This window comes from Oryctolagus cuniculus, chromosome 6, assembly GCF_964237555.1.
Source record: "Oryctolagus cuniculus chromosome 6, mOryCun1.1, whole genome shotgun sequence".
In the NCBI taxonomy this organism is placed as follows: Eukaryota; Metazoa; Chordata; class Mammalia; order Lagomorpha; family Leporidae; genus Oryctolagus; species Oryctolagus cuniculus.
This window is the reverse complement of record NC_091437.1, coordinates 38,600,373-38,622,331: the sequence shown is the minus strand read 5'-3', so window position 1 is coordinate 38,622,331 and position 21,959 is coordinate 38,600,373. Positions and strand designations below refer to the sequence as shown.

The following is a 21,959-nucleotide window of genomic DNA, read 5'->3' as shown; positions in this document are numbered from 1 at the left end:
GGCTGAGGCGGGGAGGCAGCCACTGCTCAAATCCACCTCGATGGCGTTGTAACCCGGAAGTGCTTTGTGGAGTGGGCGGGCGCAGGCACTGTAACCTTCCTCTGTGGGCATGGGTCGGCCAGAAGGCTGCGCAGCGGGTATGGTTCCCAGCAGGGCGGAATGGAGCCTGCGGGTTCCCGGCTCCCGCCAGTCAGTTCCAGGTGCGTTCTGACGACTGTGGCGTCGAGGAGTGTGGGGGAAGGGCCGTTCCTGGGCACGGCAGCAGCTCGAGCCGGGACTGGCCCGGTGGCCCGGAGGCCCGGTGGCTTGTGTGAATCCCGTGGCCTCTCTGAGCTGCTTAGCTTATTAGGGCCGAGAAGAGCGACGTCCCTGGTCCAGGGAGGAGCTGGAAAGCCGTCTGCCTGAGAGCGCTGTGTGATGTGCCCTCGCTCTCTGGGGAAAGCTTCCTCGCCTGCCTAATTCAGGCACACGCAACAGGGCGGAGCAATGAGGCCAGGGCTCTGCCTCTTGAGAGGCTCCCAGGGGCCGCCAGTAGTGAGTGAACTGCTCAGGACTTCAAGAACTTGACCGCTGTGAAGTCAGTTTATTGTCATAAGAGCCTGATGAGGGCAGTTATTACTGTCGTTCCATTACAGGCAATCCAAGAGGCTCAGAGACCCTTCCGGAGCGCCCCTGGGTTTGACTTCCCCAAATCTGCAGACCGGGGCTCTCCTGGAGTGGTCTGGGGAGTCTGGGGTGGGGGGGGGTGCCCTGGTCCTTGCGCATGCCCCATGGAGACAGGAGAGTTGTCATGGCGATCCCAGGAGCTTGTGCCCTTGGCCCTCCTGCCCTCTCTAGTGCTGGCTGAGTGGAGTTTTCCAGGGTGCATCACAGCAGGCAGCCAGGAGAGTCCAGGCACCTGTTGGCAGCAAAATGGGGAGCCACGCCCCACGCTTCAGGTTGTTTTTGACTTTGAAAATCTTCATGAGAAGACTTTACGTGACATAACATGGACATCATGTTAATTTTAAAGTAAATTACCACATAAATATTTTAACCGTCTTCCCTCTTTTAATTTCTCATAAGGCAAGAATGTAAATGGGCCCTGAGACCAAAGAGCTTAGGAGCTGTTGCCAAAGCTGAAACGGAAGTGCTCGGCCATCTTTGTAGCAGGGGTGAAACCGCGCCAAGAGAGACTGGTTCCAGGCGTGGTCCTGGCACGTTGCTTGCCAGGGTCATTACCGCTGTCATAGCACAGGTCCCTGGACTGTGCCATGCAGGGTGGCCTTGTGAGAACCAACCCCAGTAGAGATGGTCGCCTGTGAATCAGTCTGATCCTGTACCTGCCATTTTAAGTCCCTCTTTGTGTTTCTCCGTCTCCAGCTTCCTGAGAGCCCTGGCAGGTGTCTCTTCATCCGTCACCCTCCAGCACCTAAGGTGAGTGCCTCACAATTTGAGATCCACTCCACTTGAGCCCTACTCGATAAATTTTGCTTCCTACACAGCCTATATTTTATACAAAATGTCTGCAAAGATGCCCTCCAAATTAAGTGACAGCCAGGTACTTTCACTTGATGTGGGGACAGCTAGGAACGGAATAATCACAGTGCCAGTTAGAATACCATCAGGAATCCAGGAAGCGCAGAGCCACACCAGTGGCGGATCTGGAGAACATTCTGTGACAGCTTTTGCACACTCTGCTCTCGGTGTTCGTTGGAGGGGAATCTGGCCCTCTGGATGGCACGGTAGAGTCTGTCATGCTCACTTTACGTTGTTCTCTGGAACTCTGCAGGAGGCTCCGTGCAGAAAGTGCATGCATTGAAGAACGAAGTCATTCCAGAAATCTGACATGGACCTGGTTCTCATTTTCTGTGTTCCTATACAAATTTCTTCAAAAGACAGGAGCCGTGCTTTTGTGCTCTACTGGTTAAATTATTGCAGTCTTCAGGGGGCAGTGTTAATTCTCTGCACCCTAGACTGTTCTGTACTACTCTTGGCAACTCTGCTTGGCTCTGCTCTGAACTTTGTAACCCATCCAGCGGCTTGCCTGGAAGCTGATGTTGTTTTGGAAGCTAAGATGGCACAGTGTCAAAACCAGCGAGTGGGCCAACCTGAAAGGGTGGTGCAGACCACAGACTTTTGCTCCGGAATCAGGATATTCCTGGGTGATCCTGGCTGAAGTGTTAGAGGTTCCGGTCCTCAGCTGTCAGATGCAAAAAAGAAATCTAACCTTCCTAACATTGTTGTGCAGATCAAATAAGCTCAAATTCCTTGAAAAACAGAAAGCACTTATCTCTCTCCTAAGGCCTTCTCCCAGCCTGGGACCTGCCTCCACCTTCCCTGTAGCTATGCAGCTCCAATAATCCTGAAATAGCGTGTGCCGTGATCCAGCCACACTGGCCTTCTCCTGCCAGTGTCCACCCCAGGGCCTTTGTACCTGCCACTCCCTTTGCCTAGCATGCCCTTCTGCCCGGTATCTGCATGGGGCTGGCTCCCAGCCTTGCCTTAGAAAGGGCTCTCTCCAGAGGTCACCTGTCAGACAGGTGCTCTGTGGACACACGGGACGACTGCACATCCTACCCCAGCAGCGCTCTGTTCCCCTTCCCCGTCTCAGTGTTCCTTACAGCACATGCTACCTGGCGTGTGTTCTGTCACGATCTCTGTGTCTGTTCATTGTTCAACTTTAAAATGTCAGCTCTGTGAGAGCCAAGGCTTTGCTTTTTTTCTGCTGGAATCTTGGAGTTTAGAATCTGGTGCTTATAACCCCTTCACAAAAAAAAAAAAAAAAAAACAACAAACAAACAAACAAAAACATGAAAATCCACAGGCAGCTGTGTGAGTGCAATAAGGCAGGCTGGGAGAAGGCGACTGCAGTGAGGTGAACCATCTAGAACAAAGAACGGGCAACTCCGTCCTCCTGCTCCACAGTCTCCTCCCGGCTTGGATGTGTTAGAGCAAAGCCTCAGTGTAATTACGGGCATTGGGATTGTTTACTCCTCTTTAACCACCCTCTTTGCTCACTTAATTGGGCCAAAGCCTGTGGCATGAGTAACTAACTGGGCAGCAATTGGCACGTGGTCAGCCGGCAGCAGCGTCTGGAACTGCACAGCAAGTCCTTCGCATGCACCCCCCTGGGGTGGGCTCTGGGCACTGTTCTCGCATGGCAGGGGCACAGACGGGCGGCTGTGGCTGCCCCTAGCACCTCTGAGGTCCTGGCCTGCACACGCCGGGCCAATTGCTCCACCTCAGGATCTTCACGCTAGGATTCTAGTGTGTGCCCAGCTGGCTCTCAGATTCTGCACTCTCGGAGCACCCTACACAAGTTGGCAGAGGAATTCACACTCTTGTTGGGGGGTGCAAACCCAACCTGCACAGGCACAGCCTGGCCGCCTCGCCTCACACCCCTCACCTCCTTGGCTTGTCCTGGTACCACCTGCCACCTCTGTGCCTTTCTGTCAAGGTCCTGCCCCAGGCTCTTGGCACCAGCTCTTCCTGCCATGTCTTTGCTCCGCTACCTCCTTATCCTGCCTGTGAGAGTTCCTATGAATGAGTGAAGGGATTGCTTGACTTTGGGCCAGTTCCAGTCCCTCTGGAGATCTCCACTTACCTATCTGACTAATGGGCGATTAGATGCCACATTTCATGTCTGAGTACTGCGCTAGTCATTTAATGAGACCATAAAGACTGGGCACCGAGTTCTGAGTGCTAGGTAGACAGTGGTAAAGAAACGAGACAGAGACACCGCCCCCACAGGGCAGAGTGGGAGGGAGTTGATAGGCACTAAACATCCAACTGAGAGGGTTTCCAGCACTGTTAAGTGCCATGGAGATGAAAATAAGGGAATGTGATGCCAAGGGTCTGTTGGAGGAGGTGACAGTGGAGCTGAGACCTGAATGATCAGAAGCTGGGAACACACATTCCAGGAAGGAGCAGTGACTGCAGGGGCTCAGAGAAAGGAATGAGGGTGTCTCCTTCCTGGAGTGGAGGAAGCCTTGCACACAGGGGGCAGTGTGGACAGCAGGATGTGGGTGCGCAGGGAACAGATGACAACAGATGTGGACAATGCGCGGGGCAGGGGCATTTGGGATGGTGTCTGGCTGTGTCTGCCTGAGGCCAGCTCTCTCCGTGCTGGGGGACTCCTCACCTTACCTATGACTGGGGCTGGTACAGGAATGACATTCCTGTTCAGAAGGTGCCCCCAGGACTCCCCAGAGGAGAAGGGAGCTGCCCAGAAACCCCGGGCATCCTTGGCCTTGCCTGGCTGACTGTACAGGCTTCACCCTGTTCCAGGGCTCGTAAGAAAGCATAACCCCGGGGCACTGGGGCTTGGCATTAAATTTTTAATAGCCATGGTGGGTTTGATCCCATACTCCCGCGCGCATTAGTCACTGCAGGTTCAAGTAAGGAATTCATGGACAGGCCTTGACAGTCTACTTCTCATTTGGGGATGGAAACTGCGATTTAAGAGCTGCGAAAGGCACTGCAGAGTCAAGGGAGCGGTCTTCGACAAGGGCCTGGGTTTCTGTGGCCCTGTGCTGGCCCACGCTTCTTGCTGTGAGTCAAAGCTGTGTGATCTTGGGCAGGTTCCTCCCCTTCTCTGGGCCTCGGCTCCCTGCCTGGCGAAAGGACACAAGCCGGGGGTGGGGGGTGGGGGTGGGGAGCCTTTCCAGATCTGACATCATTAGGTTCACACAGGACTGAGGGGGCATCTCCAGCTGTGGCTGCCCCCCCCCACCTCCCCGTGAGGCCCCCCAATGCCAGGTGGCCTCTCTAGGAGCCCAGGCAGACCCAGGCTAGGCTTGCCAGCCCCACATGCTGAGACCCCGCCTACCCCACTGCTGCTGGGGAGGCGCACAGGGGGTTAAAGCCTCCCCAGAACAAAGGAGGAAGCAGTGCTAGTCCCCTCCCCTCCCTCTGCAGTTCCTCTGCCCGTTTTGTTCTCAGGGATTTGCTCAGCTTGCTGGGGTTAGGCAAGCCTCAGTGCTGGGCCGGCAGCCATGCCTCTGTGCCAGTGGCAGAGAACAGAGCTGTAGCAACTTGCCCTAGCTCTCTCCCGCCCCCAGGCAAGAAATCCGAAGCCACCGCAAGGGGTGGAGACATCTCCGAACCCCAGCCCAGGTGGAACCACAAGTGCCTGCAGAGATCACGGAGTCCGGAGTCCGGGCGGCCACCTTGGGCAGGCAGGAAACTGAGGCCCCGGGAGGCGGTGCTTCCTGGGTTCCCCCAGTCAGTGCCGCACAGGCTCCCCTGCAGGTTTCCCGAGCCCTTTCTCCGGAGGTTGAGGCCCGTCCTTTGAGCTGAGGCTTCCTAAATAGATAATACAAAGGTACTCAGAGAGTTCATTTTGGTGCAAAAGAATAGGAAATCCATGCAGTTTTCTCGTAATAATGCATTTTCCTTGAACTTCTCAAGATGTATCGGGGGCCCTGAGGAGCAGAGGGGGCATGGTGGGCGGGAAGGGCTCCTGCTGGTGCTCTTTGGGGCTACCTTCCTTACCCTGTCCCTGCGTTCATCAGGGGACCCCAGGCACCCCAAGCCCTGCCCCTGGCCCCTCAGACTGAATGAGGCAGGTCTGCTCTCACTGAGAATCCAGCTCCAATGTCTCTGGTCCTTGACTGTGTGGGCCCAGGCAAGCTGGTTGACTTCTCTGAACCTGAGCTTCCTGGCTGTGAAATGCCCGTGTGAAGGGGGTCCCTTTCCCAGCGCTGCCAGCAGATGAATGAGATTAGATGGGCAGCTGGAGCCCTGAATTCCCTGTGGGTGCTGTGAGGGGCTGGGGTGAGCCTACAACCCCATCACCATCAGTCAGGGCCCATCCTGACTTCTGCCTGTCGTGACCAGGAGAAATGGTGCTTTGTCTCTTCTGCTGGACAGTGTGAGCAGAGAATGTGAGCTCAGAGCTCCCAGGGACCCGGGGAGCCCCAGTGAGGAGAACTCAACTGATGACTAAGCCAATGCAAAGATACTGGAGGGTGGTCTCTGGCCCTACGTGAGACCTAAAAGTGGTCTTTTAGTATTTTTATCTAAACCAGTCTGAGTTGGGTTTCTGTGAATTACAACCAGATTGCAAAACAAATCTTGTTTTTTAGGAACCCTTGCTGAAGGTGGCGGCCATATGACCCAGCTCTAAACTGTGAACTATAAAGGCGAATATTCTTGGAAAGGAAGTAGAAATGGCTTCTTGGAAAGTAGATACAGCCAGCATCACCCTAGCTCCCTCTTCCTGCCCTGAAAGTGAATGTGATGTCTGGAGCTGCAGTAGCCATACTGTGATCGTGAGGTAGATGCCAAAAGAATTGCATGACACCTGTCTTGACACCACTGAGCCACTGAACAAATGCCAGCAGTTGTCTGCCTATGTATTTCTTGTAATACCTTTTCAAAAACCCACATCTATTTGTTTAAGCCATGCTTGCTTGGATTTCTATTATATGCAGCTCAAAGCATTCTTTGGAAATGAGTCATTTTACTAATGCAGAAGTCAAGTACCTATCTCGAAATCTAACTGATCCAAAACTCAAGACAAGTACTGTAATGAATACTTAAACAAGTAACATGCATGGAGCATCTACTGTTGCCAGCCAGCATACTAAGTGCTTCAGTTGCATATATCCTCATATTTTAGTAATGATAATCTTTTAAAAAACATTTTATTTACTTTATTTATTTGAGAGTTAGAGCTACCGACAGAAGGTGAGACAGAGAGAGTGTCTTCCACTGTTCCCCAAATGGCCACAACTGTCAGAGTTGAGCCAATGCGAAGCCAGAAGCTTCTTCTGGGTCTTCCACATGGGTGCAGGGGCCCAAGCACTTCCACTGCTTTCCCAGGCCATAGCAGAGAGCTGGGTCGGAAGAGGAGCAGCTGGGACTCGAACCAGCACCCATACGGGAGCAAGAGGGTGCGCAGGCTCACACAGCTGGTAAGACAGAAAGGCCCCTGAGTAACTACCGCGCACTCTGCACCCTGCCCAGAGCTGACACTCATTTTGTACACGGGGCAGACAGGTGGGGTCTGACCGAGTCACCGCTGGAAATGAGACGGAGAAAGGGGCCTCTGAACATGTCGATGGCTGTCCGTGGCGGGAGACAAAATCCAAGAAGGAAGACGCCAATCTTTCCAACAGCCGGGTCTGTCTGCTGTGGCTGGGACAAGATACCCAAGGCTGGGTCATTCATAAAGAAAAGGAACGGCTTTGGCTCCTGGTTCCGAGTCCGGGAGGACAGAAGCTTGGCGCTGGCGCTGGCTCAGCGTTGGCGGGGTGGCATGGCAGAGGGCGTCGTGTGGCGAGGCAGAGCCCACTTGCCGGCTCGGGCCTCTCTCCTCTTTCTGAAGTTTCTGAGGCTATTACAAGAGCTTTGCCCTTGACCTCATCTAAACCCACTGACCTTCCACAGGCCCTGCCTCCAGCTGCCAGAACTCGCACACCTGTGATGAAGTTTCCAACACCCGAGCTGTAAGAGCCTTACAGATATTTACTTGGACACAGGGTGATATTCCAAACCACGGGTACGATGCGTGCTGATCAGATTGGGGTCATGGCCAAAGCCCTCATCCGAAACGTATCATGTCTTGTGTTGGGAACACTGAAAATCCTCCCTAGCAGCTACTCTGAAATAGACAGTTGATTCCAGCATGCGGACTTTCGGGGACATGCTCAGATCATGGGACAGCCCAGGAAAGCACTGTGTAGGAGGTCACCTCCACCATTCCTGCCCCTGGGCTGTGGTGGCATTGAGTCCTCGTTGGGTACAGGTGAACTCCTACCCGGCCTCTTGCTGAGAAGGCAATGAGGCGAGCTCGCCCCTGACAGGCTGAACTTGATAATCACCTGCACCTTTCCCCCAGCCCTCCCCACCCAGCTCCCTCCCCCAGAGGCCCAGCAGGCCAAGGGCTCAGGGCACCAGGCTTGTCATCACCGTTTTCCCAGGCCTATAAATGTCAGCCAGCCTTGAAGAGGTGATCTTAATTACAGTGCCTGGAGGTCACCAATGGGCGCTCATGGCAGAGACCTTGGCAACAGCCAGCAAGACCTGACTGGGACCGCTGCTCGCCCGCTGCCTGAGCTGGGAGCTGGAGACACAAGGAAGGGAGGGGCCGGTGACCAGGAGCTGATCTCTTCTGAACACGGAAGCTGAAGGTAAAAGCACTGTGCAGAGCCTGGGTGACCCTGCAGTATCCAGAAGTTCACCCTGCTCTTGTTAATTTTTTTTTTAAAGATTTATTTATTTATTTGAAAGGCAGAGGGACAGTAGGTGGGGGGATCTTCCACCCACTGGTTGATTGATTCCCCAAATGGTCAGAATGGCTGGAGCTGGGCATGTCCAAAGCCAGGAAGCAGGAGATTGCGCTGGGTCTCCCCCATTGGTGCAGGGGCTCTGGCACTTGCGGCCCTCCCAGGTGCATTAGCAGGGAGCTGGAATGGAAACAGCAGCTGCGTGTCCACCAAGTGCTCTTCCACGGGATGCTGGTGTTGCAGGCGGCAGCTTCGCTCCCTGTGCCACGATGTGGGCCCCCACCCTGCTCTTTTTAACAGATAGGGAAACTGAGGCTCAGAGAGGGAAGGGACTTACCCAGGATCACAGAGCTCTGGCTGAGCTCCGAGCTTGCATTTCTAGACTTCTGACCAGGGTGGAGGGGGGACACCCAGCAAAAACAACCACCCCTAATGTTTGCAAAGATTGGTTGGGACTCATGTCCTGCAGCTGGGAGTCTGGCTGAAGCTCTTCTGCCACCCTTGGCCTCCAAGGGAGCTGAAAAAAACAGAAGCAGCCTGTCCCACATGGTGGCTGGCTGACCCTTGGCCAGGGGTGCTGGCTCCCTCCCCGGCAGCCCCCGCTGTTTGCTGAGTAGAGGCCGGGATCTGGGAGCCGAGCCACTCCCGCCTGATTCACTCTCTCCCTGGGGATACAGAGCTTCCTCCTCCCGGCCCAGAGCAGCGTCCCAGGGCCCAATGCCTTGAGTCCTGTGCTGACTCATCCTGCCCCGGCCTAGAGGCCTAAGGTCCAGACGAGTTGGGACATGACTCAAGGTGGGGATGGGCGGCTTTCTTTGGTGGCATATGGGGGAGGTGGCCACCAGGTAAGGGTCCCTGAGGAGGCCTGGGTGTGGGCTGTGTGGCTGGCCAGGGGCCTGTGGAGTGGGGAGTAGTCAGCCCCACCAGAAAGCCGGCTCCTGGGTTTAGCAGTAGCCTTTGGACCACTGCAGTCAGGGCTCCTCTAACCGGGAGCTCCTGAGCTCTGCCTTGTCCTGGTGGGACAGTGCAAAGGAGCCAGCTCACTCCACGCTGTCAGCCCTACTTCCAGACCAGCTTGAAGCTCACACAGCTAGCTTGCTGGGCCTCTGCCAGAGGTCTTTGTCCACAGCCGGCCTGGGAGGAAGCCAAGGTGTTTGCTGGGAAGGTGTTAGGGCAACGCACGGGTGGAGCTTGGTCATCTGGGGTGAGGCGTGCAAGTGCATGGGGACAGCCACCTTCCGTGTGGCAAGAAGGTGCTGGAAGAGCCGAGAGGCCTCCCCTTGCACTCTTGCTTCATGGCCTGCCCTCCTAGGGCCAGACCTGCACGGAGCCAGCCAGCCTTGGGGCAGGGCGTGGAGGCCTGCAAAGAGCTGATTGCCAGGCTGGACTTCTGCTCCGGGGTGGGAACATGAGGCTGTGCGTCGGGGAGCCTGGGTCCTGGCCCAGCCCTGCTGGAGAGATCTGTGCTCTGGGGTCAGCTCTCTGCATTTCAAAACGGGGGATTTCCAGCTGGGTGACCTCAGACAGGATCACCTTGGTGAACCCCAGAATGTTCATCTGCCATGTGAGACTGGTAGTTGTTTCTCACGTCCGGGCTGAAGTGCTGAGCACAGTGTGGGACCTAGTGCGTGGTTCGTTAGCACAACAGCCTGTGGCCTCGGTTAAATCCTTTGCTTTTGCTGAGTCTCAATCCTAGTTCAGAAAAGGAGATGACACTAAACTTGGTAATTGCTTTTTTTTTTTCCTAAAGATTTTATTTATTTATTTGAGAGGTGGAGCTACAGACAGAGGGAAAGATAGAGAAAGGTCTTTCATCTGCTGGTTCACTCCCCAAGTGGCTGCAACGGCCAGAGCTGGGCTGATCCAAAGCCAGGAGCCAGGAGCTTCTTTTGGGTCTTCCATGCAGGTGCAGGGGCCCAAGGACTTGAGCCATCTTCCACTGCCTTCCCAGTGCACATAAGCAGGGAGCTGGATGGGAAGTGGAGCAGCCAGGACACAAACTGGTGCCCACATGGGATGCTGGCATCACAGGTGGAGGCTTAACTTGATACACCACAGCACTGGCCTACTTGGTGATTTTTCAAGTTTCTTCAGACACTCTCGACTCAGGATTAGGTCTGGAGTGAAACTTTACAAAGCCCCCCTGGCAGAACCCAGCAAACATTCTGTCTTGAACTGGCCCTCTGACCTGAGATAATTGGGTCTGGGAATCCTCATCAAAAGTGGGGCCGGGGCTGTGGCTCACTAGGCTAATCCTCTGCCTTGCGGCGCCGGCACACCGGGTTCTAGTCCCGGTTGGGGCGCCGGATTCTGTCCCGGTTGCCCCTCTTCCAGGCCAGCTCTCTGCTGTGGCCAGGGAGTGCAGTGGAGGATGGCCCAAGTGCTTGGGCCCTGCACCCCATGGGAGACCAGGATAAGTACCTGGCTCCTGCCATTGGATCAGCGCGGTGTGCCGGCCGCAGCGGCCATTGGAGGGTGAACCAACGGCAAAGGAAGACCTTTCTCTCTGTCTCTCTTTCTCACTGTCCACTTTGCCTGTGAAAAAAAAAAGTCTTGGGGAAGAAGACACACACACACACGTGCATGCACACACACACAGAGTGCACACACACATATGCTCACACACATACATGCCCCACACATACACACACAAATTCTGCATTATAAGCCTGTTTTACTCTGTCCACACAGTGCCTGGCAGAATGTAAAATTGTCAATTGGCATTTTTAAGTGAATGAATCAATCCGTAACTGACAGGCCAGGGAAGTAGTTCCCAGGGAACCACGTTCTCTTCCACCACAGGGCCTCTGCACGTGCTGGTCCCTCTGCCAGGGACTCTTCCTGTCTTCTATATCTCACTGGCCAATTGCCACTCATGGTTCAAGACATCACCTCCTCCAGGAGCTCAGATGCTCTGTGGCATGTCCTCATCGCACCCTGTCCCAGTCCCGTCTAGGAGTCCATGCCTTGGTGGGCGAGCGTTGGGTGCCACTGCCTCCTACAGGCCTTCCTTTCAACTCCACTGATGCTAGTGCCCTCCCGATGTGCTCCCCAAATCTCTGCACTTTGGCTTTCCCATCATTTAGAAATCTGGTCCACTCCAGCCCAGCCTTGAGGGGCAGTGAGCTGTCAGTCATCCTGGGGGCCCCAGATCCAGCTGGATTCCCTGCTGTTGCCATGGTGCTCTGCACACTCCTGGCATGAAGCGCACTGCACTTGTGAGACTGCTCGTGAGTCACTCACTGTCACTCTTCTCACCAGCATGGGACCACACGTATGCACACGCACACATGTGCACACACACATTCTCCTTTATCAGCCTGCTTTTACTCTCAGCAGCCACACAGCGCCTGGCAGAAAGTAAAACTGATTAGCATTTTAAAATGAATGAATGAGTCTGTGACTCTGGTAGGCCAGGGATCACGTCTTCAATGATGTTGTTTTCCATCTCCTTGAGAGAATGGGATCCTGCGAGGCTCTGGGAGAAATGTCCTCGTTAGAGGCATGAATAGACCGGGGCCCCTGCTTCCTCACTTGCAGCTGCTTACGGTCTGGTCCGTCTCCCTTCTGCCCCCAGCTTTCTTTCTAATCTTAATTTCCACAACTTCTTCTCAACCGTGGGCATCACAGTTCCCTGAAGCTGCTTCAGTTTCTCCGCCATCTGACAGCCACCATGAAGGACCTAGTGGAACAGGGGAAGAGCAGAGGTGGGCATCCGCAGCAGAGTGCCTGGGTTCAATACCCGGTTCCCGCTCCCCATTCCAGCTTCCTTGCTACTGCACACCCTGAGAAGCGATGAATGGCTCAAGTGTTCCTGGGTCCTAACTTTGACCCCAACTGGATCTGGACTATGGTGGGCATTTGGGGAATGAACTAGCAGAAGTCAGCATGCCCCCCCCCCTTAATTAATACATTTTTAAAGAGGGTGAAGAGCAGGAGGAGATGCACAGGTTCAGTGGGGTTGGGGACAGTTTCAGGAAACAGTGGCTGCTTTGTCCATTTTCTGTTGCTCCGCTAGAGTACCCGAGGCTGGTTAATTTATCACAGGAAGAGGTTGACTGAGCTCACAGTTCTGGGGACTGGGAAGTGCAGAGTGTGGTGTCAGTTTCTGTCTGCCTTCTTTCTGCTGGTGGCTCGTGCTGCGTCATAGCGTGGAAAGGGCAAGTGGGCGTGCGTGGCAGAGACAAACACGAGGAGCTGCCTTGTTTCAGAGTAACCGACTCACGGTGACTAATGCAGGGGCAGGAACCCAGCAGGCCTGCAAACACCGACCCAGGCCCTCAGAGCAGCATTAGTGCTGCTGCTTCTGTTTATTAACATGTACAGCACACAGGGTACGGGAGAACCACAGTGAACAGCAGCACGAAGCAGTTACCCAGAACGCCAGCTTACTTACCATCTTCAACAGAGAGCAAATCGTGGTGAAGAAATGATGGACAGAGAAGGGGGTTTCAGGCTGCCAAGTGTGGAAAATGGAGGAGAGGTAAATCCAAAGGAAGAAATGGAATGAGGTTGGTTTGCAGGTTCCTCTGGGGGCAATTCTGATCTGATAAGAGCCTCATTTTCACTGACAAAGAAGCATTTCATCCTGCTTAAGTCCACTGCCTCACAGCATCAGATTTCTTTTTTTTAAAGATTGATTTGTTTATTTGAAAGGCAGAGTTAGAGTGAGAGGGAGTCGCACGGGCGCACGTGCACACACACACACAAACACACATACACACAGAAGGCGAGAGAGATAGAGAGATCTTCCATCTGTTGGTTCACTCCCCACATGGCCACCATGGCAGGAGGTGGGCGGATCTGAAGCCAGGAGGCAGAAACTTCATCCCAGTCTCTCACATGGGTGCAGGGGCCCAAGAACTTGGGTCATCCTTTTCTGCTTTCCCAGGAGCCTTAGCAGGGAGCTGGATTGCAAGTGGAGAAGCAGGGACTTGAAACAGTGCCCATGTGGGATGCTGGTGCCACAGGCAGTGGCTTAACCGGCTACGAGTTTTGAAGGGGACAAACCATGTGCAAACCATAGCAGTGGTGTTTGAGCCTGGCTCTGCATGGTGGGAATTATTTAGCCAAATCTGGAGAGACAGAAGAGATTGGGAATAAAAATGAGCAAGGGAGGAAATGTGTTTTAGGCAGAATTGTCAGCAAAGCTCCAAAGGAAACCAGCTGAAATTCCTGGCTTCATGGTGTCTTTGCCCAAAAACGTTATGGCCCGGCATGATGGGGTGGCAGAAGGACTGGGAGAGCTGGCATTGTTTAGGGAAAGGAAGCGGTGGCATCATCGGCAATAAGAAAACTGAAGTGTGACCTGTCCTTCTGGAGAGCCGCACTGGGCAGCCTTGCGTGCGACCTTGCCTTTCCTGGGGCTCAGTTCCTAACCCACAAATTCATGTCTTAGAGGAGGTAAGCGCTCCCTTATCCATCACTCAAGTCTTGTGACTCAGGTTCAAGTTTCCCCTTGACTTTGTGCTCCAGTTTGGGGCCAGGCCCAGGACTTGTGACCAGAGATGAGGTCAGTCTTGCAGATTTCAAGACAAGTGAGGGCTCTGTCTGTGCCCCTGGTGTCTGTTTCCTGTGCCCAGGGCTGTCCAGCTGTCACTGTGTCCATGGAGTCACCTGGCCCCTCCTCACTCCCTCTCCCTGGGACTCCTGGAGCATCCACAGGGGCCAGGGGTGGGGGTCTGGCATCACAGGTCAGGGAGGCTGGTGGGCACAAGGGGGCTGCCGAGGCCTGACAGTGCATCCTGGACACCTTGATGCTATTTGGCTCCTTGGCCCGGCTTCAGTCTCCTTCCTGTACCCACATAGTTTCTGGCAGCCAATAGATTTTGGAATGAGTCAGATCTGGCTTTGAATTCCCTCCTTGCCACTCACTGGCTATAGGCATTTGGCCTAGTTATTTTGATTTTCTGAATCCCAGCTACTCCATCTTTCTAATTAGGATGATAATCACTAGTTATTTGTTCATTAGCTCTGTTTGCTCGACTCTTCCACATAGGCATTATTAAATACATGTTTACTGGACCCGCACTGTCGGCCCACACAGTGGGAGGGATTCAGTTACCTCATCGCTGCCCTGGTGATACGGTGTAACAGAAGTGTTGGCCTGCATGTTCAGCATGACAGCCCCTGACCACCTGTGGTTTTGAGCATTTGAAATCTGGCTAGTGTGACTGAGGAACTGAATTTTAAGTTCCACTTAATTTTAATGGATTTCAGTATTAAAATTTAAAAACTGATACTTGATTCACCTTTTTTAAAAAAAGATTTATCATTTTATTTGGAAGTCCGTGTTACAGGGAGCAAGAAGGAGAGAGAGAGAGAGAGAGAGGTCTTCCATCTGCTGGTTCACTCCCCAGGTGGCTGCGATGGCTAGGACTGAGCCACATTGAAGCCAGAAGCTTTATCTCGGTCTCCCACATTGAGTGGTAGGAGCCCAAGCACTTGGACCATCTTCTACTGCTTTTCCCAGGCCATTAGCAGGGAGCTGTATTGGAATGGGATGCTGGTGTCTCAAGTGACCCCAATACCAGCCCCACTGCCTCACTTTTAAGTATGCTTGAAACAACTTGGAAGGGTGAAGCTGCTTTTTCAACTGCTAACTTTATGAAATCTACATACAGGTCAAGCGTTATCAGTGAGCCTTTAGCCCGTGAGTTAAAGTGTGCCAGAAGGATATAAAAATACAGTGGATTTTAAAGATGTGCTAAGGAAAGTGAACGAAAACTAGCTGACGAGGAAGTGTTTAAAATACTGGTTACATGTAGAAATGATAGCACTGAGGATCTATTGAGTTAATAGCGATGTGTTCCTATTTAACGAACCCCTCGTTTCTTTTTAGTTTTTTTTTTTTTTTTTTTTTTTTTGACAGGCAGAGTGGACAGTGAGAGAGAGAGACAGAGAGAAAGGTCTTCCTTTTGCCGTTGGTTCACCCTCCAATGGCCGCTGTGGCCGGCATGCTGTGGCCAGCGCACCGCGCTGATCCAATGGCAGGAGCCAGGTACTTCTCCTGGTCTCCCATGGGGTGCAGGGCCCAAGCACTTGGGCCATCCTCCACTGCACTCCCTGGCCACAGCAAAGAGCTGGCCTGGAAGAGGGGCAACCGGGACAGAATCTGGCGCCCTGACCAGGACTAGAACCTGGTGTGCCGGCACCGCAAGGTGGAGGATTAGCCTATTTAGCCACGGCGCCGGCTCTTTTTACTTTTTTAATGTGGCAGCTCACCTGCTGTTTCAGTCAGTGCTGTGCTGCACAGCTGAACAGTGATTGAGATGTGAGCTTTAAACAAGGTGCTGCAGGAGAGTGCTTAGTTTGGGTAAGGATATTAGGGGGACCCCAGGTCACCCTCTGGTGTGTTGTGAGGCTGAGCTCATGCTCCCATGGCTGGGAGGGGGGATTCTTTCCCAGAATTCTCTTGTTTTTTTTTTCTAAAGAGAAAGAAGTCTTCCCTGTTGTACCCCCCATGCTCTGTAAGATGTTCCAGGGTGTGTCTATCACAGCAAGGGCCCAGGTGGGCAGCTCACTGCTCCCATCTCTGCCTTCTACCCCCTCTTCCTCATCTGTGTACACTTTCTGCCCCACCTTAAAATCTGGTCAATTCTGTATAACTTTCTAAGTCACTTTTGGCTTTCACAGATTGGTAAAATTGCCTACAATTTTGAAGGCTCAAAACAGAGTTTATTTATTTATTTATTTATTTGCCAACCAAGGTCATTTTTCCTTTTAAAAGGCTAAGTTACCATCTCCCATCATCTTATTTTATAAGAAAAGGGACACCTTTAAAAGTGAATTTTTTTTTTTTTTTTGCTGAATCTGGTAAGCTAATTTTTTAAAAAGAACAAAGTTAGAGGATCCATCCTTTCCTATTTCAAAAGTTACTACAAAACTACACTAGTCAAAATAGTGTGGTACTAACATAAAAATAGGCACATAGAGCAATTAAATAGAAATCCCAGAAATAAACCCTCACATTTATGGTTAAATGACTTCCTTTTAAATGTTTGTTTTATTTATTTGAATGGCAGAGTTAGAGAAAAGGAGAAGGAGGGAGGGAGAGAGGGAGGGAGAGAAAGAGAAAGAGAAAGATAGAGAGAGAGAGAGAGAGAGAGAGAGAGATCGATCTTCCATCTGCTGGTTCACTCCCCAAGTGGCCGCAATGGCAGGGCTGTGCCACACTGAAGTCAGGAGCCAGGAGGTTCATCCTGGTCTCCCATATGGGTGCAGGGTCCACTGCCTTCCCAGGTGCATTAGCAGGGAGTGGAATGGGAAGTGAAGCAGCTGGGACTCGAACTGGTGCCCATATGGGATGCTGGTGCTGTGGGCAGCAGCTTTACCCCACTGTGCCACAGTGCTGGCCCCAGTTAAATGACTTTTGACAAGAATGCTGAGATAATTCATTGAGGGAGAGAACAGTCTTAAATAAGTGCTGGGGGAAAGTTGGTTATACATATGCAAAAGAATGAATGTGGACTGCTGTATCACACCTTACACAAAAATTAGCTCAAAATGGGCCATAGATCTAATTTAAAGAGTTAAAAAAACTCTTAAAAGAAAATATAGAACTGAATCTTTGCAATATTGACAGGCAGTCATTTATTAGATATCATCTTGAACATAAGAAATAATAGAAAAAAATGGACAAATTGGACATCATCAAAATTAAAAACTTTTGTTTTTCATTTGATACCATTAAGTAAGTAAAAGGACAATTTACAAAATGGAAGAAAATACTTACTGGAGCCGGTTCTGTGGCATAGTGAGCTAAGCCTTCACCTGTGGTGCTGGCATCCCATATGGGCACTGGTGCCAGTCCCAATTGCTCCTCTTCCAATCCAGCTCTCTGCTGTGGCCTGGGATAGCGTAGAAGATGGCCCAAGTCCTTGGGCCTTTGCACCCACGTGGAAGACAGGAAGAAGCTCCACACTCCTGGCTTTGCATGGGCCATCGCAGGCATTTACGGAGTGAACCAGCAGATGGAAAACCTTTCCCTCTGTCTCTGCCTCTCTCTATCTGTAACTCTGCCTCTCAAATAAATAAATTCTTTAAAAAAAAATACTTGCAAATTGTGTATCTGATAAGGGACTTGTATTTGGAATACATAAGGAACTCATTCAGCTCAGCAACATAAACAATCCAATTAAAAAATGGGCAAAGGATTGGAATAGTTACTTCTCCAAAGAAAATAGACAAATGACTAACAAGCACATGAAAAGATGCTGAACATCTTTAGTCATTAGGGAAACGTAAGTCGAAACCACAATGAGATACCACCTCACTCCTACCAGGATGGCTGTAATAAAAAAAGACAGGTAATCGAGAATGTAAAATGGTGTGGCTATCCTGGGAAACAGGTTGGCACTTCCTCAGCGTGTTAGATAGAGTTTTGATATGCCCCAGCCATTCTACTACCACGTAACCACTCAAGAAAAATTAAAATGTATGTCCATACACACACACAAAGAAAAATAAACTCATGCACAGAAGGTAGCAGCATTTTTCATAATAGCTAAAAGGCAAGGAAGATCCAAACATCTATCAGCCGATGCATGGATGACCAAATGGGTTTTACCCCCCCTAATGGAATTTTACTTACCCACAAAAGGAAATGAAGTGCTGATACACACCACTATGTGGATGAATCCCAGAAAGATTAAGCTCAGCAAAGGAAGCCAGTCACCAAATAACTGATATAGGAAGGGGCATCATGGCTCGCTCAGCAAGTGAAGCTGCCTCTTGGGACACTAGCTTTGCACATCAAAGCACTGGTTCAAGTCTTGGCTTCTCCACTTCTTTTTAAAAAGTATTTATTTGAGAGGTTGAGTTACAGATAGTGAGAGGGAGAGAATGAGAGAAAGGTCTTCTATCTGCTGGTTCACTTTGTATTAGCTGAGATAATATGAAGCCAGGAGCTTCTTTCGAGTCTCCCACACGGGTTTAGGGGCCTAAGCACTTGGGTCATCTTCTACTGCTTACCCAGACCATTGCAGAGAGCTGGATTAGAAGTGGAGTAGCCGAGACTTGAACTGGCACCCATATGGGATGCCGGCACTACACCTTCTATGACACAGAGCCAGCCCTGGCTTCTCCCTTCCGATTCAGCTTCCTGCTAATGTGCCTGGGACATTACAGATGATGGGTCAAGTACTTGGGTTCTTGCCAGCTATGTGGGAGACCTGGATGGAGTTTCTGGCTTCTGACGTTGACCTGGCCCAACCCCTGCTACTGTGGACATTTGGGGTATGAACCAGTGAATGGAAGATTTCTCTCTCTCTCTGTCTCTCTCTCTCTCTGTTGCTCTGCCTTTCCAATGAATAAGGAAAGAATGGATCCAGTAGGATTCTTCTTACATGAAATGGCCAGAATTGGCAAAGCTATATAGAAAGAAAGCAGATTTGTACTTGGCAGGGTGGAGTTGAAGGACAGAGGTAAGGTTGTTGATGGGCGTGAGATTTCTTTTGGGGGTGATGAAGATTTTCTAAAATGAGATGCTGGAGGTGGTTGCCTGATTTCGAAAGTAAAGTAAAAGCTATTGACTTACATATCTGAACAAAGCTGCTAAACCTATGTAAAACAGCAGGTGGCTTACTGGGTCAGAGGGAGGGCTCTGGTGTCCTGAGGTCTTCAGGGAGGCCCCATAGGGCTCTTTTCTAGCTATGGGGCCTTGGGCAAGTTAGTTGACCACCCTAAACCTCATTTTTCTCAACTAAAAGTGGTGCTGACCTCCTTGGGGACGCTGCAAGGATGAAGCAAGAGGTACTGGAACATAGAAAGTGCCCCTAACCACCAGCCATCTTTGTTATTAGATAGGTCTTCATCTCTCATTCAAAGACAGCCTCCTCAATAGGATAAAATGGCCCCTAAAATCTCCCTAGCTTTTCTTCCATGTTTCATTTCCCAAAAACTAGCAAAAGCTTCTTTTGTTAAAAAAAATATTTATTTTCAGGGCCGGTGTGTAGCATAGCAGGTAAAACCCGCCGCCTGCGACACTGGCACCCCTTAAGGGTGCAAATTCAAGTCCTGGCTGTTCCACTTCTGATCCAGCTTCCAGCTAATGGCCTGGGAAAAGCATCATCATATGGTCCAAGTGTTTGGGCCCCTGTTACCCATGTGGGAGACCCAGAAGAAGCTCCTGACTCCTGGCTTCAGCCTGGTCAAGCCCGAACCATTGTGGCCATGTAATCTATAATCTTTTTTTTTTTAAAGATTTATTTATTTATTTGAAAGAGTTACACAGAGAGAGGAGAGGCAGAGAGAGAGAGAGAGAGAGAGAGGTCTTCCATCCAATGCTTCACTCCCCAGTTGGCCACAATGGCTGGAGTTGCCCCGAAGCCAGGAGCCAGGAGCTTCTTCTGGGTCTCCCATGTGGTGCAGGGGCCCAAGGACTTGGGCCATCTTCTACTGCTTTCCCAGGCCATAGCAGAGAGCTGGATCGGAAGTAGAGCAGCCGGGTCTCAAACTGGCACCCATATGGGATGCCGGCACTTTAGGCCAGGGCATTAACCCACTGTGCCACAGCGCTGGCCTCAATCTATAATCTTTTCAAAATTAATAAATAAATCTTTAATAAATTTTCATCTACTCTAAAGGTGTGAGAGAGAGTCCATCCTCTGGTTCAATCCCCAAATAACTATAATAGCCAGGGCTGGGCCAGACCAAAGCCAGGAACACCCATTCTCCCAGGATGCAGCAGTAGGAAGTTGGATCAGAAGCAGAGTAGCTGGGACTCAAACCAGCACTCTGATATGGGATGCAGATTCCTAAGTGGCGGCTCAACCCACGGAGCCACAATTCCCACCCCATGGAAACTTTCCTGGCCAGCATCGTGCCAGGGTAGCAGGGAGCACCCCCATCCCCAGCACCGTCCCTGCCTTTGAGGAGGGGACTGCCAGGGCCGGGATTCTTAGGGCTTGTCTACTGCAGTTCTTCTCCGGCACCTTTGAGCAGAAACATTTTTCCTGTGAAAAACGTATTCTCATAATCACAAGCAGAGCTAATAGTGACTGAGTCTTTGCCGTAAGTTTCTCCCGTGCACAGTCTCCTCCAGGCCACAGCGTTGGTTGGTGCAGAGCCCTCTGCAACTGCCCACTCCTTACAGAACATCTCTGTGAGGAGTCAAAGAACGGCTACAAGTGAAGACTCAAAGCCTGACCGCAAGCATTTGCCCCAAAGCTCTGACTCTAGACAAATTCTTTCGTTTTAAATATTTACTTACTTATTTTGAAAGGCAGAGAGAGAGAGAGGTCAAGATTGAGATCTGTCCACCATTGCTGGCCACAATGACTGGGGCTGGGCCAGGCTAAAGCCAAGAGCCCAGAAGTCAGTCTGGGTCTCCCACATGGGTTGAGGGACCCAAGTACTTGGGCCATCTTCCACTGCTTTTCCAGGTGCATTAGCAGGGAGCTGGATTAGAAACGGAGCAGCCTAGACTCAAATCAATGCTCTGATATGGGATATTGGCTCCTAAGCAATGGCTTAACCCACTGCACCAGACCTACTCTGTGGACAAATTATGTAACTTCCCAGAGCTTGTTTTTCTCCTCCCTGTAGAGTAAGTTCCATATAGATGCATTGCACTCAGCTCTTTGTATACCTTATCATTTGTAATCCACCCAACTGCACAGGGTGAGGGCTGTGTCTGTTTTCATTATCACCGTACATGTTACCTCCTGGTGAGGAACCCATATAGATAGGGCCTCTCTGGTCGAAAGGAGTCAGGGCCTCAATCCTAGCTGCTCTGCCTACCTACAGCTGCCCTTGCCCCTAAGACAGTGGCTATGACTCCAGGGCGCCTTGAAGCACTGTTTGAAGCCACTGTTCGTAACCCATTGAGCAGACTGAGTGCCCTTCAGTCCAGGAAGGTCACATGGTCACTCAGGGCATGGCAGGACTAGAACCCTTGCTCCTTGACTCCCAATGCCGTGGTCTCTGCCACAGTTGGTGTGCCCAGCTCTCCCAGCTGCCTCGGAGGAGACTGTTCTGCGGCCAGAACTCCCATTGTGCTCGCTCCCCTCCCCAAACCTCAGGGATAATCCGTTAATGAATTAAGTGGGACAATTATAGGGTTAGGTGGAGCCTTTGTTTTTTTGTTTTTTTTTTTTTTTTTTTTTGATAACCAACTGGCATTTTGTAGCCTCATTATTGTCAGTCGTGTACTTAACAGATAAACCCTCTTACTTTCCACACCTTCACCAGAATTCCCTCCATGCCCCTCTCCCAGGCAATGGGGCTAAGGTGGGACCAGGACTCACCCAGTGGCTCCTGCCTCCTCTGATTGGCCTTCCCTTAGACCAGTAGATGGACATGAAGCAAGCGAAAGCCAGGACAGAACCACAGTGATCAATAATGTCAAGCTGTCTGCCGGTTTGTGATTCTCCTTGTTCGCAGTAAAGTAAGGGGCCGGGTCTTGGGAGCAGCACAATACAAAGCTCTTCCTTCTGTGTGGGATGTCTCCTCTCACAAGATCCCCTGCTCAGAGCAGCCTTCCCTGATTCGGTCTGTTTTCTGTTGGTAGTTGACACAGAGTGGACGTTTATCTGGCTCATGGTCGTAAAGGCTGGGACACCCACGAGCACGTCACCAGCATCTGCTGGGCATCTGGCCTTTGGGCAGCAGCGCAACGTGCGAGACACAGCCTGCTTGCCAGGGGCTTGCTTTTTTTTATTTGAAAAATTTTTTTTAAAGATTTTGTTTGCTTGAAAGTCAGAGTTACAGAGAGGCAGAGGCAGAGAGAGTGAGAGGTCTTCCATT

General features: G+C 51.4%; 1 protein-coding gene and 1 long non-coding RNA gene across 3 annotated transcripts in view; both read left to right on the top strand.

Annotated features, from left to right (window-relative positions):
• Positions 1–90: 90 nt before the first annotated feature.
• On the top strand, positions 91–6,717 carry LOC138850194 (uncharacterized). 2 transcript variants are annotated; one of them, XR_011389832.1, is made up of 3 exons: positions 91–200; positions 1,363–1,416; positions 6,069–6,717. It is a non-coding gene; the product is annotated as an uncharacterized lncRNA (long non-coding RNA). The 2 variants fall into 2 exon arrangements; XR_011389831.1 differs by lacking the exon at positions 91–200 and adding an exon at positions 658–1,011.
• A 35-nt stretch (positions 6,718–6,752) lies between these two features.
• The window catches only part of FAT2 (FAT atypical cadherin 2), a 117,518-nt gene continuing 102,311 nt past the window's right edge, over positions 6,753–21,959 (top strand). Inside the window, exon 1 of the mRNA XM_051844385.2 lies at positions 6,753–8,117. The gene's annotated coding sequence lies outside the window, so the exon portion shown is untranslated. The remainder of the gene's footprint in view (positions 8,118–21,959) is intronic.